An 18,702-nucleotide genomic window follows, 5' to 3' on the forward strand; every position below is an offset into this window, starting at 1 on the left:
TAAAACTGATTGTATGACATGGGAGATACTGGCACAGGACCACCCAGCATGGTATACTTTCATTATAGCATGATATCATGATGACCTCACCATATCATGATATATGATATCATATGCACATGCATATGGTACTGTGCAAAGCAGAATTGAATTAGTGAAGAAGAAATATGAGACACTCAAAATTAGAGAGTCCACTCTAAATGTTCACATGGACTATCTGTATCTGACCTGTGGCAGAGCATTCTGAACTCATATTCTAATCTAATTAGCCACAGTTGGACACACTATAACTTGACTCTAACATAGTAATATCATTTTGGTCCTCTTCGAGAATGAGGGACAACAACCAATTAATCAACTATATGCCAGGCACTGTGCTAAACACTTTACAAATATTTTCTCATTTAATCTTCATAAAAAAACCTATGAGATAGGTTCTGTTATTATTCTTATTTTACATTGGAGAAAATGGAGGCAGACAGAGATTAGGTGATTTGCCCAAGGTCACACAGCTGGAATGCATCTGGGCTGGAATTGAATTCAGATCTTCCTGACTTTGGGCCCAGAGCTCTATCTACTGTGTCATCTAGTCATCTAGGTTAGTACCTAATTTTGGGTGTCCCACTTTAGAAAGGACATTGATAATTTGTTCTTACTTTACTAGCATTTATAAAGCTCTTTAAGATCTTATGAAGCGAATATAAATGCTTTCTCATTCAATTCTCAGGACAAATTGGTGAAGTAAAAGTTATTATCATGCTCATATTTTAAATAAAAAAACTGAGACAATAATTGTCTTGTCCACAGTGAGACATCTGATAGAGAATTGAATTCAGATCTTCCTGTGTTCCATCCACTGGAGAGCATCCAGAGGAAAGCAATGAAGATACAGAAAAACCTGGAGCTCACCTTCCTCAGGGTCATTAGTTTTCATTCTATTTTATTCTGTCCTGCTCTGTCTGGTCTCCCTCTATTTAATTCTACTTTATATCATCTTATCCTTTTACTATAGACAACAATTAGATTAGATTGTAGATTTAGGATTGAGTGAAAGGACTAGAGGCATTTACTGAAAAATAAAAGATTTAGCAGGCACATATTAGTTGTCCTTGGGTATTCACAGGGTTCTGGCATAGAAGAAAAATTAGATTTTATTCTGGTTGTCACAAGAGGTCAAAACTAGGAGCAGTGGGTGAAAGTTGCAAAGAGATTACTTATATACTCCCTGTTGGAAAAATCTCCATCAATTAAGAATCATGCAAAAGCTGCCTTCTGAAGTAATTGCTTTTCTCTCCTTGGAGGAAAAGGACTGGGGATGGCCACCTGTCAGGAAAACTGTAGAGAGAATTTGTTTCAGGGATATGCAGGAGGACATCTGATCACTGATGAAGTCTCTTCCAACTCCGAGATTCTGTCTTTTAATCATAATGATAATGATAATAGCTAGTGCTTATATAGTATATTAAAGTTTGGAAAAAGACAATCCTGGGAGCTTTGGGCAAGTATTGTTCCCATTTTACAGATGAGGAAACTGAGGCAGAGAGAGGTTTAGAGACCTTTGCGGGGGGGGGGTGCCACAAAATAGTGCCTACTTTGAATTTGTCATCCTGATTGCAAGTCTAATGCTGTCTTCATTGTGGCACTTGGTTGCTTTATTTCTCTAGAGTTTTTCCACCAGACTAGAGAAAATTTTGTGGTAAGGCTATACTATTTCCAAAGGATCACAATTAGCTTACTATCTGGAATTGTGTTTCAATGTGGATAGATCTTTTTTTTTTCCTTTTCCCAAACCCAGGAAAATTATAATAGCTCACATTTCTATAATATTTTGTAGTTTATTAAATGCCGATACACACATTATCACATGTGAGCATTACAATTTTGTGAGGTAGGTAAGATAAGCATTGTTTTTTCCATGAGGTTCAGAGAAATTAAGTGATCACACGTACATAAATAGATATAAACAGGATACATATGAACCAGATATGTAGAAATGGCTCTAGCAACTGTAGGAGGGGCAGAAAAGATCTTTGGAAAGTGGCATTTTTGCTGAACCTGAAAGAAAAGATATATTACAAGAGGTGGATGTGAGCAGGAAGCGCATTTCAGGAATAAGCCCTACAAAGGTGCAGAAATGAGAGATGGAGCCTTGTGCATAAGAAATAGCTAGTAGGTCATTAGTATTGGACCACTGAGTATGTGCAGGGGAGTGATTTGTAAAAAATTTTGAGTCCAGTGTGGAAAGAGAGTCTATAGCTGCATAGAGGAATCATTTGAGAGAACCAGAGAGTGAAACTCAATGCAGAAATTGAGACCTTGGGCAGTGAATTCTGGGAGTTGGAGTAAGGGAAGAAATATTGTGCTGACAGTGAATGTGAGTCTGCAAATTGGAGCAGCTGCAGTGCTTGAGGATGAAATTCGATGGAGGGTTGGAGGGTGGGTGGTAAATGAGGAGAGGACTATGACCTGTTTTTTTACTCCTCAGTAGAATATACCAGTATGGAATGAGCAATGATAAAATGCTAAATAAAGATTAAATTCTAATGTATCTGAACTCCCTTCAGATTTTTGTTTCAGAAGCAGATTGCCCAAGGGAGGTGGAAATGGCATTGGATGACCTAATACTGAGAGCTGAATTCTCTTAATTCCCTTTGTACTTTGCATTTCTTCTTCGTTTTTGAATTCTATTTTTGTAGGTATTTGTGTACAGAATTTACCTTTGCAAATTGATTGAAAGGTCCTTGAGGACAGGAATTGTGTTTTTATTTTTCTATTACCTAGCACAAGCTCTTTCTAATTTTTTAAAAAAAAATTCAATAGTTTTTTTATTTTCCCAAATATATGTAAAGATCATTTTATATATTAATTTTTGTAAGACTTTGTATTCCAAATTTTCTTCCCTTCCTACTTTAACTCCCTCCTTCCTAAAATAGCAACAATCTGATATAGGTTAAATATGTATAATTTTTTAAAAAACATATTTGTCTATTTGACATGTTTTGCACAAAAAATCAGACCAAAAGGGAAAAAAAAACATAAGAAATAAAATAAACACAAAGGTGAAAATACTATATTTTGATCCACATTCAGTCTCCATAGTTATCTCCCTGGACAGATAGCATTTTTTTATTCTGAATCTATTGGAATTGCCTTGAATCACCACATTATTGAGAAGAGCCAAATCCATCACAGTTGATCATCACATAATCTTGTTACTGTGTATAATGATCTCCTGGTTCTTTTCACTTTACTTTGTATCAATTCATATAAATCTTTCCAAGTTTTTCTGAAATCAGCTTTCTGCACAGGCTCTTGCAGATAATAGATACTTTATAAATATTTGTTGAAATAGGAGGTTTGCTCTGTATGTATGACTTAAGAATGCTGAAAGAATCAGAAGCATATTTTTTTCAATTACCAGCAACATAGGAAAACAATAAGAATCTTAAAACTTCAAAAACCAGAAGGGTCTTTAGAGAACATCTAACCTGACCCTCCCCCTCCCCCCCATTCACTGGAGACTTGAAAGGTGTTAGTGGTCCAAGGTCATTTGGTTAGTTAATAATAAAAGCTGGACTAAATAACTCAAGTCTGAGGAAGCTTCCTACCTTTCCTAACTTCCTTCAAGAGTGTTCAAATTCCACTTTTTGTAGGAGATTCTTCCCAGATTCCAGTGCAGTGCCTTCCCTCAAAATTTATCCAATATGAAGGTTGCTTGTACATAATTGTTTTACATATTTACATAGTTATTTGCATTTTATCTCCCTCATTAAAATGTGGGTTCTTTAAACTCCGGTGTAGTATTTTTGCCTTTCTTTGCATTGCCAGTGCTAAGTATATGACTCAGCATATAATAAGCATTTAGTAAATATCCTTTTAACATTCCAATAGACTTATGATAGAAAGTACCATCTGCATCTGGAGAGAGAACTATGGAGACTGAATGTGGATCAAAGCATAGTACTTTCATCTTTTTGTTGTTTCTTTTTTCTTTTTTCTTTTTTGTCCCTTTTGAGCTGATTTTCAAATATGGAAATATATTTTCAAGAACTGCATATGTTTAATCCAAATTAATTTGCTTGCTGTCTTGGGGAGAGGGAAAGTAAGGGAGAGAAGGAGAAAAATTTGTAACACAAAGTTTTGCAAAGGTAAATGTTGAAAACTATAATTGCATTTATTTGGAAAAATAAAATATTTAAAGAGGAAAAAACAAACAAAAAAAATGTCTTTTTTGTCTGTCTATATTTCTGTCTATCTGTCCATGCATCCATCTAGCTACCATTAATAAATATTTATTAAGCACTTACTCTGCATAGGAGCCTATGTTTAACATTGAGTATTTCACCATTGGAAACTCAATAAATGAGAAATTAAATTTATTTCAATAAAGATTTATTTACTTACTATTGTGTGCAGAGCACGGTGCTTGCACCATGGGAGATAGAATGGCATAGATAAAGTATGATTTCTTCTTATGAAGCTTAAAGTTTAGACCAGGGCTGTGTTAAAGTTCAAATGAAATAGTTGGCCAATCAAGTAAACATATTTTTTTTTTTTTGCAAATTTATTTGCAAAAAAAAAACTATTTGCAAGTTACTGTGCTGAACTCTGGGGATACAAAGATAGACAATTTATTTGGAAAAATAAAATATTTTAAGTAGAAAAAAAGTAACTCACAGGCTCATGGTAGAGATGATGTGAAAACAATTATGTGCACATAAGAGGTATGCAGATGAAATTGGAGATAATCAGTAAAGGGAAGGTGCTGACTTTAAGGGGATCAGGAAAGGCTGATGCAACATGGGATTTAGAATTGGAAGACATCTTAGAAATGCTTTAGTTGAATCTCTTATTTTATAAGTGAGGGAACTGAGGCCTAGGGAAGTTGAAGGACTTTCCCAATATTAGATAGGTAGCAAATAGTAGAAGCAGGGTTTGAATCTAGGCCCTCCAAATCCTTATCCTATGCTCAGTTCCCAGTATCAAACTACTGCTCGAAGTGTTTTTGCAACCACACAGCAATAAATGTGAGTTTAACGTCTTCCTACCCTCACTTCCCTTTGTAAAGAGGTCAGATTTGTAAGTTCAGTGGCCAGGGTTGACTATGATCCGTTTGAGCCGTTGCAACCAATGCTACTAATGATCAGACAACCAACAGTGGGTGCAATTCCTTGGAGTTCAGGTCCTGTGCAACTCTAAGTAATTGAAGCAGTTTTGTCCTAGAGGAAGATCCTTTTGCTTCTGTGAACACCCAGGATGTGACTTTGTCATGCTTTTTCTCTTGTGAGTTGAGAGAAGGCATCTGAAGCAGTTTTTCTGAAAACAATACTGACACTTGTTGGCCCCGGAAAGCCCTAGGAGCCTGCTGCCCATTTACCCAATGCTTTTTTCTGCTATTATTTCCCTTCCTATGTATCGCTCTCATGACTGCCATCTCATCAGAAACCTAGGAAACATTTGTCTCCTCTCAAATTTCAAAGCAATGGCATTTGATGTTCTGTCACATTTCTCTTCCCTCTCCTCCCAGGATCTGAAAGGTTCAAAAGAGGCCATTACGCTTTCAGATATAGGGTACTGAAAAATCAGGACTTAATTTTTAGAAGGCATATAAGGTTTGTAAGACACTAAGTCCATATTCTTGTTCAGGACTGGTTATCTTACCCTTTAGGACTCACATAGTTAGTTCTCTTCCTCTCTGAGAAATGAATGATTGAATACAAAAATGAAAAGGTATTTATTAAAAGTACTTACTAGTTGCACTTACTATGTACCAGGCACTGTACTAAGCACTTTATAATTATTGTTAGAGATACGTGCTATTATCATCCCTATTTTACAAATAAGGAAATTGAGGCAAAAAAAGTTTAAATGACTTGCTCAAGGTCACAGATAATAAGTACAAATATTACTTTCTTTGCTTTCTCCATTCAGTATTGCTTCATACAAGTTTTTCTGAGTTTCTTTGAATTCCTTGTATTTGTTGTTTCTTATGGGGGCAATAAAATTCTATTAATTCACATATCACAGTGATATATGAATTAATAGAATAGTTTTCTCAGTTGTTCCTTTTTTATGGGCATTTTCTTTGCTTCTAGCTTTTTATTAGTACCAAACGTCTTGCTCTAAGAATTTTGGTATACATGAAATCTCTTCTTCCAATGTATAGAATCTTTGGAGAATATGCCCAACAGTGGCATCTCTGGGTCAAAGGATAAAAACAATTTAATTATTCTCCTAGCATAATTTCAAATCACTTTCCAAAATTTTTCATCACTCTACTAACAATATATTAGTGGGCCTGTTTTTTGTTTTTTTCTCCCCCTGTCTCTCCCATTATCTTTCAATCATATCATGGTACCTCCAGAAACATGACACTCAAGGTAAGAGAAATGATTGTCCCAACTTATTTTGAGTGAATATTCAAAAGTAAACTTAACAAACTAGTGTGCCTATAGCAGAGCCACTGAAATGATGAAATCTGAAACTATGTTATATGAAAAATATTTAAAGCAATCAGGAATATTTAGCTTGAAAAAGACTGAGTGGATACATAACAATTGTTTTTAAATATTTGAAAGACAGAGGGAAGAGAAGTGGATAAGCATTTATTTATTTTTTTAAATAACTTTTTATTGATAGAACTTATGCCAGGGTAGTTTTTTACAACATTATCCCTTGCATTCACTTCTGTTCCGATTTTTCCCCTCCCTCCCTCCACCCCCTCCCCCAGATGGCAAGCAATCCTTTACATGTTGAATAGGTTACAGTATATCTTGGATACAATATATGTGTGCAGAACCGAACAGTTTTCTTGTTGCACAGGGAGAATTGAATTCAGAAGGTATAAATAATCTGGGAAGAAAAACAAAAATGCAAGCAGTTTATATTCATTTCCCAGTGTCCTTTCTTTGGGTGGAGCTGCTTCTGCCCATCTTTGATCAATTGAAACTGAATTAGCTCTCTTTATCGAAGAGATAGTGGATAAGCATTTATATAGCTATGTGCCAGGTACTGTGTTAAAAGCTTTACAAAAATTATCTCATTTGATCCTCACAATAACCCTGAGAGTAGGGACTATAATTATCCTTATTTTACAGATAAGGAAACTGAGGCTGAGAGAGTCTAAGTGATGATCACATAGATAGCAGGTTGCTGTTCAATCAGTTTTCAGTCACATATGTCTGACTCTTCATGATCCTTTTTAGAGTTTTCTTTTTTTTCGGGGGGATGAGGTAATTGGGGTTAAGTGACTTGCCCAGGGTCACACAGCTAGGAAGTGTTAAGTGTCAGAGGCTGGAGTTGAATTCAGGTCCTCCTGACTCCAGAGCTGGTGCTCTATGGACTGCTTGTGGCTCTAGCTGCCCTTAGAGTTTTCTTAGTAGAGAAACTAGAGTAGTTTGCTATTTTCTTCTCTAGCTCATCTTACAGATGAGGAAACTGAAGCAAACAAGATTAAGTGACCTGCCCAGGGGTCACACAGCCAGAAAGTGAGGTCACATTTGAATTCAGGAAAATGAGTTTTTCTGACTCCAGGTCCAGAACTCTGTACCTTGCACCAACTAGCCTAGAGTAGCAAGTATCTGAGGCCAAATTTAAACTAAGGTCTACTGGGTCACCCAGCTACCCCCCAGAGACATTACTACATTTGGGCCCTTTTCAGGATTTAGGTTCCTCTGTTCCATTCAGACAGTAAAGAATACTTACAGACAAAAAGTTCCATTCAAACAGTAAGGAATTATTTTTGTTTAATGCCATTATAACTCTTGACCTGGCATTACTTTCAGGAACCCAGAACTTTGAACATTCAGAAAAATTACAGTCAAGAAGATTTATCTTTTCAATCACTGACTTCCTTTCTTAGCCCTATTTCTCTCATTCTCTGGGACTTCACTTCCAACAAAGGTACCCAGGGACCTTATTTTCTCCCCCTCCCTTCATCCCTCTCACAACCAATCTCTTAGATTCAATATTTATAGACTGACCATTCTATAAATGTTTTCAGGAAAGGAGACAATTTGCTCATCCTGTCATTTCTGTCTAAAATGTTCCCTAATCATTTCTCTTTCTGCCCATTGAAATCCTTTATTTCTTTTATGGGCTTGCTTAGGTATCATTTCTTAAAAAAAAGATAATTAATTGCATGTTTTCCATGTAGTTCACTTTGATACTTCCCTTCCCCCAAGATAGAAGTGATTTCTTCCTTTTAGATGGATATCACAAACACACACACATACACAAAGACATATATGATATAAGTTTTATCTTCATTATTGAAGATAATTATTAATGGTTTTATTATTAATTTTATTAATTATAATAATTATTAATTATTTTATTAGTATATTTTATTAATATAATTATTATAATTATTAATTAACAATAAATTATTAATATTTTCTTTATCACTTTCGTAGACAATCAACAAAGCAACAAATTAAGCCCTTGAGGTATATAAATGCTCACCCTGAAAATTTAACAGTCAGCTTTCATGATCTGGTTTAAGCTGGTTCCAGTACAATCCTGTACTATCCCATGATACCCTGTACTTTGTATTAACACATTGCACACATTTTATCTATCTCATTAGATCAGAAGTTCCTTGAAGAGAGGGACTGTTGCTTATTCATTTTTCTGTCAACAACAATTTCTATCAAAATTTCTCAGTAGGTACCAAGTACTTAGTTAAGGGATTCAGAGAGTATGTAACCTATTGAGGAAAATTTCCTCCTAGGCTCCTTTTTCCTGGAGAGAGGAAGCAAGTTATTCATAATTTATAGGAATGTGGATTGTTTGCCAGTTTAAGTTCCTGGAACATAAGAGGTATTTAATAAGTACTTGTCAACTGATTGACTTTAAGAATATCAAGAAGTAGCTTCAAAGTGGGTCTATAATAAGGTTTTTTTTTGGGGACTGATCTCAGAGCTGTGAGGGCCACATAATTGGAATTAGTGGTGATAGAGAGAATAGGGGGAACAGTCGATCCAGAACATAGATTATATTTTCCTCTGTTTTTCCTCCTTCCATCTCAAATACATAATAATATTGAGCAAGACTATAAGATTGGATGATGTCCACGGGGATACAATATAATTTAAAGCACTGGGATGCATGATAGGAAGTTTCAGTATGTTTGTTGGATTTAATTGAATAGTAGTTTTTATGCTTCAGTCTGACCACAGATTAATGTGTTGCCATTCAGGTGGGAGAAGTCTTTGGAGATTAATAGTGGAAAGGGGTTTGATAGGATTGTAGATAATAGGATAATACATCTTGGAGGTAGAATGGATTTAGGGATCATTTGAGACAATCCCATCATTTTGTAGCACAGTTCAGTTATGTTATTTCACAGAAGAAGAAGAGATTAAAGGAATTAGAGTAGGTAATGAGGAAACCAAATTATAACTCTTTGCAGATGATATGCCGGTATTCTTAGAGAACCCTAGAGAATCAACTTAAAAACTACTAGAAACAATTCACAACTTTAGTAAAGTTGCAGGCTACAAAATAAATCCACATAAATCATCAGCATTTTTATATATTACCAACAAAGTCCATCAGCAAGAGATACAAAAAGAAATTCTATTTAAAATAACTGTTGATAGTATAAAATATTTGGGAGTCTATCTGCCAAGGGAAAATCAAGAACTATGCCAACAAAACTACAAAACATTTTCCACACAAATAACATCAGACCTAATCAGTTGGAAAAATATCAAATGCTTGAATAAATATAATAAAAATGACAATACTATCTAAATTAATCTATTTCTTCAGTGCCATACCAAGCAAACTTCCAAGAAATTATTTTACAGATCTAGAAAAAATAACAACAAAATGCATCTGGAAGAACAAAAGATCAAGAATTTCAAGGGAATTAATGAAAAAAAAAATACAAATGAAGATGGCCTAGTTGTATTGATCTAAAACTATATTATAAGGCAGTTATGTTATTTCTTCAAGACTACACAGCTAATAAGTATCTGGAGTGAGATGTAAATCCAGGTTTGCCTGATTTGGCACACCTCCTGCTTCTGGATGAAACTTGTTCTATGTTAATATAAATGGACTTTAAGGCAAAATTTCTGCAGATACAGTGGCATGTAGGTAGCTTTACAGAGAGATAATATGCTAATGCATTTTCTTGAAATTTCCATAAAATAATCATTGTATTATTATTATTATTATTATTATTATTATTATTATTATTATTATTATTATAACACTTATATAGCATTTACCATGTGCTAGGCACTGTAAAAAGAGCTTTACAATTATTAACTCATTTAATTCTTACAACAACCCTGAGAGGTGGGTGCCATTATTATCCCTATTTTACAAATGAGGAAACTGAGGTTAAGGACTTGCCCGAGGGTCATATAATGAATAAATGGCTGAGGACAGTTTTGAACTCAAGATTTCCTGCCTCCAGGACTAGTGCTCTATCTACCATACTACCTACTGGCCTAATCACTGTTCCTTTATGCAAGGCACTCCTTTGGGCCCCAGTTTCCTCATCTGTAAAATGAAGGGCTTGGCTTAATGATCTCTAAAATTGCTCTCAGTTTTAAAATTCATTAACCTATGAACCCTTCTGTGAAGTTCACCAAATGACTGATGTTCACCATTGAAAATCCTTGCTTGGTCATTTGAAGAAATGGAAGAAGCTGGGAATCAGATTGGCTCTTGTAATTCAGAACAGCAGTTGATTGGATAAGATCTTTGTCTTCATCATCTCTTACTTTCCCATTCAAATGTTATATCTCCTTAACCAGACTAAGCTTCATGAGGGTTTTCTAAATTTTGCATGCCTCTACAATTATCATACATATTTTCTATGATTAGTGAATGAATGAAAAAGCACATTTATTAAATGTTTACTATGTGTGATACATAGGATACAAGCAAAAAACAAAAAAAGCAAAATACTCTCCTCTCTTAAGGAGCTTCCATTTATTTTTGATAACACAAATTTAGTATTTTATGTAGTTATCAAATTCTAAATTCAAAAGCAAAGGGCTTTTGATCAGATCTGGGCAATTTATGGGGTGAAATATAATATGTAAACATACTGTTACACTGTTTACATACACATACAAGACAAACATTAGCCACACATGTTATAGCTTCATCCTCAAAGGAAATGAGAAAAGAAAGAAATTTCATTTAAAATTTACTAACAAGAAAAGCAATGCCCTAGGCAATATGGAAGTTAGAAAATGAAAGGTTCTGTCAAATTATAAGCTTTAATAATATTTGACTTTTCAAAGTCAAATTCTTCCTTAGTTCATCCTTGATAAAGGATGAAAAAAGAAAGGAGGGATAGAAAGGAGAAAGAAGTCATGTCTATTCAAAGCATATTCAGCAACCTCATCTGAAACTTGCCGGATCGTAAGACAACATAAACAGAGTATTGATAAGGGAAAAGAATTCCAATATTGATCAAAATTATTTCTATGTTATGACCCTGGTCAGGTAAGCACAAAAATATATGCATGAAAATTTTGGCTACTTGATAGGTGCCAAGAGGAGACATCAAATACAGGAAGGTTTAGGAGTGGAAAAACAGATGAGGATGCATCTTCTTTGATGTTATTCCATGGATAAAATAATTTTTTATGCTGATAGCGAAACCTTTCAGGGTTCTTCAATATCTGGTGTTGGTTGCAGAGGAGGTAGGGATAGCAGTCTACCCTTAGCCCTTTGCAGAAATATTTGCAGGTCTTGTCCCCACAAAGGTAACTCCTCTGGATGATGGCTGTGGCAGCTGGACCAGAAGTAGAACTGGTTGGTAGCAGTTGGTTAACTATCATGCAAATGTTTGCTGAATGAATAAATGATGTATGTAGACTTTGCAATAGCCAGTTCTGAATACTAATCCATGATTTATAGTGGGGGCATAAGGGGAGAAGCTTCAAGCCTAAATAACTGGGGTGTCATCATCATACACTTCTCATGTTCAGCTGTCGTCTCTCTTATACTCAGTGTGCCGATTCTTATCCAGACCTCCTAACATCATACGTGGACTGGTTTAATATAAACTATTCCATTCCCCTTCCCACTAGCTGACTCCCTGATGCACCCTAAGAACAATGAAAAATACCACTCAGTTTTCTACAGCTGAGAGTTGGAGTGGGTGGATGGGAAGGTTAGAGAGAACATAGGGCATCACCTTGACATTTTTTTTTTGTTTCTGTATTTCATAATTCCCTATTTTTCCTACCATTCTGGCAAAAAGTAATCCCTTTGTTCCCAATTAATGAACAGCAATTATTGATTCCTTCAGTGACTTTGAACTTCTAAGCTGGGCATCTGAAAAACTTGGTTGTTGTTATTCAATTGTTTCTGACTCTTTGTGATCCTATGGAGACCAAAGCACAACCAATACGGTCTATTGAGTTTTCTTGACAAAGATATTGGAGTGGTTTGCCAATTATTTCTCCAGGGGACTAAAACAAATAGAAATTAATTGACTTGCCCAGGATCCCACAACTAGTGTCTGAGGTCACATTTGAATTCAGGTCTTCCTGGCTCCGGGCACAGCTTTTTATCCAAATAGCTACTTAGATCCCTATGTGAAAAACTGTCATAGCTTAAATATCAAAAATATAATACATCAGGTAATCTATTGTTATAGATGCTATTAGGAATTATCAAGTAATTCCTCCTTACCTTCTGGTTCTTGGGAATAGGAGTGATAACTTGCATTTACTGATCAGGTCTCTGGAGGTTGGGCCCTAGTGAGTCCTATGACTGGATTGATAGGGCTGACTTTCTTTTTCTTTTTTTATTTATTTATTTATTTCTGTGAGGTAACTGGGGCTAAGTGACTTGCCTCGGGTTACACAGCTAGGAAGTGTTAAGTGTCTGAAGTCAAATTTGAACTTGGGTCCTCCTGACTTCAGGGCCAGTATTTAAGCCACCCAGCTGCTTTCCATTTTTAACAAGACAGTCTTTGATTCAAAGCTATCTTGTCCCTGTAAGAAAAGTACACATTTCCATTGACCCTCAAAGTAATCTTATTGCTCAGGAAAGGCATAGATTCTTCTGGGTTAGGAACTTGTAATATAATCCAGTTAAAATGGAAGCTTTAGGCAGAGCTTAAAGACAAAAAGAAGTCTCTCTAGTCACTCTTTCTGTAGTGTCTTTTAGCGGAACTGAGGTATGGTTCTCCATTGTTTGTGCTCTCTCTATGTCTCTCTGTCTCTGTCTCTGTCTCTTTGTCTCTGTTGCTGTCTCTCTGTGTCCATCTCTCTCATTGTCTCTCTCTCTGAATTTCTGTCTCTTCCTTCCTTCCTTCCTTCCTTCCTTCCTTCCTTCCTTCCTTCCTTCCTTCCTTCCTTCCTTCCTTCCTTCTTTCCTTCCTTCCTTCTTTTCTTTCCTCCTTCTCTCCGTCCTTCCCTCCCTCCCTCCATTCCACTTCATATCAAGGTAGACCAACTGGGCCCAGGAGAGATAATTTAATTCCATCCAATTTAGAGAAGTGCTTTACTGTTAAGGTTAGAGTCTCAAATTTTCAAAGCCATTGTGATGGATTTGTATGCTTGTACTGAGCTAGAAATTTTCCCCAAAGTCCATGTTCTTGCTAGTACTCATTAAATGCCTCTCTTGAGCAAAACTGTCTGTTCTTTCAGTTTGGCTCAGCCTGCCAAACATTCTATTGTTCATTATAAAAAAGATCCTGAGCTAAGAGTTCATTGACATAACAGATTTGCTAGAGAGATACAGGCAGTGTTACTGTTTTTAAAAGCAGAATCAGTGGACAATTCAGTCACAGAGTTTTACACAGAGTGTTCTTAGGCAGGGACAAACAGATACACAAAACCTCTAAAATGAATGTATCCAAAATAGTCATGTTACCATAACATAAAATCCTTGCTCTCCTCCTTTAAGAGATCAGACTACTTTTCTATTACAAAGAAAGGTTAAGAACAGTCCCAACTTGAGAAATATTTGCCAACACAAATAAACTCCTAGAAAGCTACATCCAGGAAGGATGCTTAAGTGTACTCAGGTTGTACCATATTCAATTTCATCTTAAAGATTTACCTTCTGCCAAAAAAAAGTGGAATGGTATGTTGAAACATGCACTGGATTTTGAGGTTAGAGGGCTTGGATTTGAATCCTGGATCAGGACTATGTGACCTTGCATAAATTATTTAAGGAACCTTGATTTCCATAACTGAAAAATGAAGATATAGCATGAAATGGAAGGGAGATTATTAAATAAGGTTCCTTCCAGCTCTAGGCCTTATGATCATCCCAGAGAATTCCATTCCATTCCATTTGATTCTCTCAGCCTCCATCCTCATTCTTCTGGACCATCAGACAGAATTGCAGAAAATCATATGTTGGTTATGCTTCTTTTTGGACTGTTGATGCTGTGTTCAGTTACATGGTAACATCTGCATTGGGAATAGTAAAACCTCTCTAATCTCTGGCTTTATCCCCAGCAGCTATAGGATGTCAAACTGTAGACAGGATGTATGGCCTCTATGGGCAACAAATTATCTCTTCCCCTCTTCCCCAATAAATCTTGCCAGTTTGTCTTTGTAAATATGCTTGTTTAATTTGACCCATCATATCTTGCCACAGGAACACAACAGATGGGTTTATCTTGGCACCCTGCCCATCTCCACATTTGTGCTAGAGTTTTAGGTGACCTTTTCAGAATAAAGATGGGGCCCATCCGTTCTCATAGGCAGGCTGAAGGAACAGGCTTTGAGAATGAAAATCTCTGCTATCACTGAACTTGTGGGGCATTGAACTTGGGTGCTGAATGAATGAGAGAGCTGAGGGAGTGACAGGACACGGAGGAGCAAGTGAGGTCACCTGACCTTGAGCAATATGAACAGCTAATGATAATTCCCATTTTAATAGCTCCTTAAGATCTCCAGAATTTCTTCTTTATACCATTTCTCGGAGGTAGGCAGTGCTTGCAAGTATGGTTATCCCCATTTTACAAATGAGAAAAAAACTCAGCTCAGAAACTTCAATGATCTGCCCAAAGACACATAACAAGTAGGTATTAGAATAATCATACTCAAGTCTCTTCTCATTCCAAGTCTAGTGTGCTTTCCACAATTTAATTCAACAGTTATTAAATGTGTACTATATGTACAAAGCAATTTGCTAGGTGCTGGATGGCTCACAACACATTAAACTCAAAATGTTGAGAAATGAACCTATCTTTTCCCTAAAGCTCTCCCATCTTTCTGAATTCCCTTAAAGTGTTGAGGGTACTACTAGTCACTCATTTACCCAGCCTGTTTGTCATCCTTGACCCCTACTCTCTCTCACCTATTTCTCTCCTTGCCCCTCACATCCAGTTCTCTTGTATTGTCTCCCCTCTTTCCTCTGACATGGCCACTACTCTAGTGCAAGCCCTCATCATTTCATGATTGGGCTATTGCAAGGGGCTTTTGATGGATTCATTGTTGTTGTTAGGATATTTTTAAAGTCCTGTTTCACACTATGGCTCCGTTTGGGATTTTATTGGCAAAGATACTGGAGTGATTTGCCATTTTCTTTACTTTTCAGATAAGGAACAGAGGCAAATAGGGCTAAGTGACTTGCCCAGGGTCACACTGCTAGTCAGTGTCTGAGGCCAGATTTGAATTCAGAAAGATGAGTCTTCTTGATTCCAGACATAGCATTCTATCCCCTAGATCTATCTACCTAGATGCTCTCATTTGGATCAATATCCCTGCCTCCAGTCTCTCCCCACTACATTCCCCCCTCTTCTCAGCTGTAAAATTGATCTTCTTCAAGCTTGGATCTTTCTGTGCTGACTGTTTCCCCATTCAATAAACTCCAGTGGTTTCCTATTAACTCCAGGATCTAATTGAAAATCCTTTGTTCAACCTTCAAAGCGCTTAATAATATGCTTCCTTCCTACTCTTCCTACTCCATTTCTTACATTTTACTCTCCCTATGTATTCTATCCTCTAATTTCTTCTTGTTCAGTCCTAACTCTTTGTGACTTAGTAGACTATATGTCCTTAGTGTTTTCTTAGCAAAGAGTGCTTTGCCATTTCCTTCTCCAGTGGATTAAGGCAGAGATTAAGTGATTTAAGTGAGCTTGGATTTAAATTTCGGTCTTCCTCATGTAAAAAAGTGGTCATTTTTACCTTTATCTTTGCCTTTACCAAAGCTGAGCTTTGAAGGAATCTAGGGATTCAAGGATTATAGGTAATTCAGTAGCTCAGAGTGTTGGATTTGGTGTCAGGAAGACTCATCTTTGTGAGTTCAAATTTCACCTCAGACATCAATCCTGGTCAAGTGACTTAACTTTGCTTGCCTCAGTTTCCTCATCTGTAAAATAAGCTGGAGAGGAAATGACAAATCATTCCATTATCTTTGCCAAAAAATTCCCAATATAGCCAAAAATAGTCTAATATTACTGGAACGGTTGAATGGCGACAACAGCATGTACCTGTGTTTATATTTTTGTCAATAATTTCTACTCATATTATCTTCAACAGCCATAGTGAGGTATCATAGGTAACAATGAATTTAAGACAGTTTTTCATGGAATTTTGTGCTATTGAATAGGAAAGGGCCTCAGAGATCATTTAAATCATTTTGCATATCTTACCAAGATCATGAGAATGTAAGAAAGAAAGATTCCATTCTATGGGTCACTTATTACTGCAAGATTTAACTCTAAACTCTTGAGTGGTAACCACAAGTGTGATAACCTGGGTATTGGAATTTTCCACATTTTACTCTTTAAGATATTGCAGCTCTGCTCTTAACTTAAAACTAAATAATAAATATATCCCTGAAATCTTGAAGGCAGAAAGGCTAAGAGTAGCTGCTCCATAGACTATCCCATGTTTAAAGTGTTCTCCCATGTTCTCCCATTCTACCACCAGCCTATCTAAATTATTGACAATAGGGAGACAGCATGGAATAAGAGCAAACATTGCCTCTGAATTCAGAGAACTTGGATCCATCAGATCAGAAGGAGAAATTAAAAGAAGATGAATTCCTGGGCTGAACTGCGTTTTACAGGTTGGAGAGGTTTCTGAAGTATTGTGGCAGAAATCCAGAGTGTAGCCTGAAGAGAAATGTATAGCCAAACATAACAAATGATCACATTGGTCACAAAAATAGGTCTTAATAGGCACTCTGAGTTTTTCATTTCTCTAGCTTCCTGACCAAGGTGATCATTTGTTTTGGCTCTTTTTCAATTCACGACTCTCAGGTAGAATAATGGTTCCTAAATTATCTTTCTTCAACCTGTTTTTCACGTCAATTGTTTTCTTTATTAAATACTATATTTTCTTCTTTTTTTCAGTCTTTTATTTTACTTGACTATTTCTTGTCTCATGGAATCATTAACTTCTAATTGGTCCATTCTAATTTTCAGGAAGTTTGTTGCTTGGGAAAGGTTTTAAACATCTTGTGCTGTTACTGATTACATTTCTAATTCTATTTCTCTTCCTTCTTTTCCAACTTTTCATCTAATATTCTTATAAATAAGTTAAAATTCTTTTAAAAACTCTTGCTTCATCTAGTCTAATGATTCCAATTGAATTTTTACCCTTCTTCATTTCTTAAGAGTGTAATGGAATTTCATTATATTTCTATTTCTATTTCTATTCTCTCTTGGTTCTCCTTTCTGTCTGACCAATTGTATTCAGTTTTTGCTGTCTCTTTACCTTTTTCATATTCCTCATATCATTCTCTATCATTCTCTCTCTCTCTCTCTTCTGTCTCTCTGTCTCTCTCCTTTCCCCCATGCTCTCTCTCTCTCTCTCTCTCTCTCTCTCTCTCTCTCTCTCTCTCTGTGTGTGTTTGAATGTGTATCCCAAAGTTTTGTCCTGGGATCCCTGCTATTTTCTATATTAATCTTCTTGGTGATCTTATCATCTTCCATAAGTTCAGTTCAATTATCATCTCTTTCTCTATATCCAGATCTCTACCTCTAGCCCTGACCACTTTTATGAATTCCAAATGCCTGTTAGACATTTCAAACTAGATATCTCTTAGGCATCCCAGGCTCAGCATGTTTAATGAACTCATTATCTTTTCCTCACAAATGTTTTCCTTTTTCAAACTTCTTTAATACTGTTAAGGGAATCACCATTTTCTAAACTTATCAAGTTTTCATTCTTAATGTCATCCTCTGCTTCTCACTATCCATACATCTAAATCATTGCCAAACATTATAAGTTCTACTCTGGCAACATCTCTCATTTTTGTTCCCATTTCTCTAGCCCTCATATATCTCCCCAGTTAAGACCTTCATCACCTCTCATAGAGAATATTATAATAACATTCTAAATGGTCTTTTTCAAGTCTCTCCTCCATTCCATTATCTAAATGATTTTTCCTAAAATTAGGTCTAATCATGTCATCCACCTGCTCATATACACTAATGATGCTTCTAGACCTTCAGGATGTCATGTAAAGTCCTTTTGCATTAAAAGAATATCATGACTTACACCTTCTCTACAATGCCAGACTTCTTCTCCCTTTCCCGCCCCCCCTCCCTTCTCTCCCCTCCCCCCCTGGAAACTCTATGATCTATCAATGCTGATCTATTTATTATTGTTCCTTGCATTTGATTCTTCATATTACATCTCTATAATTTAGTACTGGCTGCCTCTTTTACATGGAATTTTCCTCCACAGTGCTGTCTTCTGTAAAGTTGTTCAATCATTTTTCAGTCATGTACAATTCTTTGTGACTTGATTT

This window comes from Antechinus flavipes, chromosome 3 (genome assembly GCF_016432865.1).
Source record: "Antechinus flavipes isolate AdamAnt ecotype Samford, QLD, Australia chromosome 3, AdamAnt_v2, whole genome shotgun sequence".
Taxonomy (NCBI): domain Eukaryota; kingdom Metazoa; phylum Chordata; class Mammalia; order Dasyuromorphia; family Dasyuridae; genus Antechinus; species Antechinus flavipes.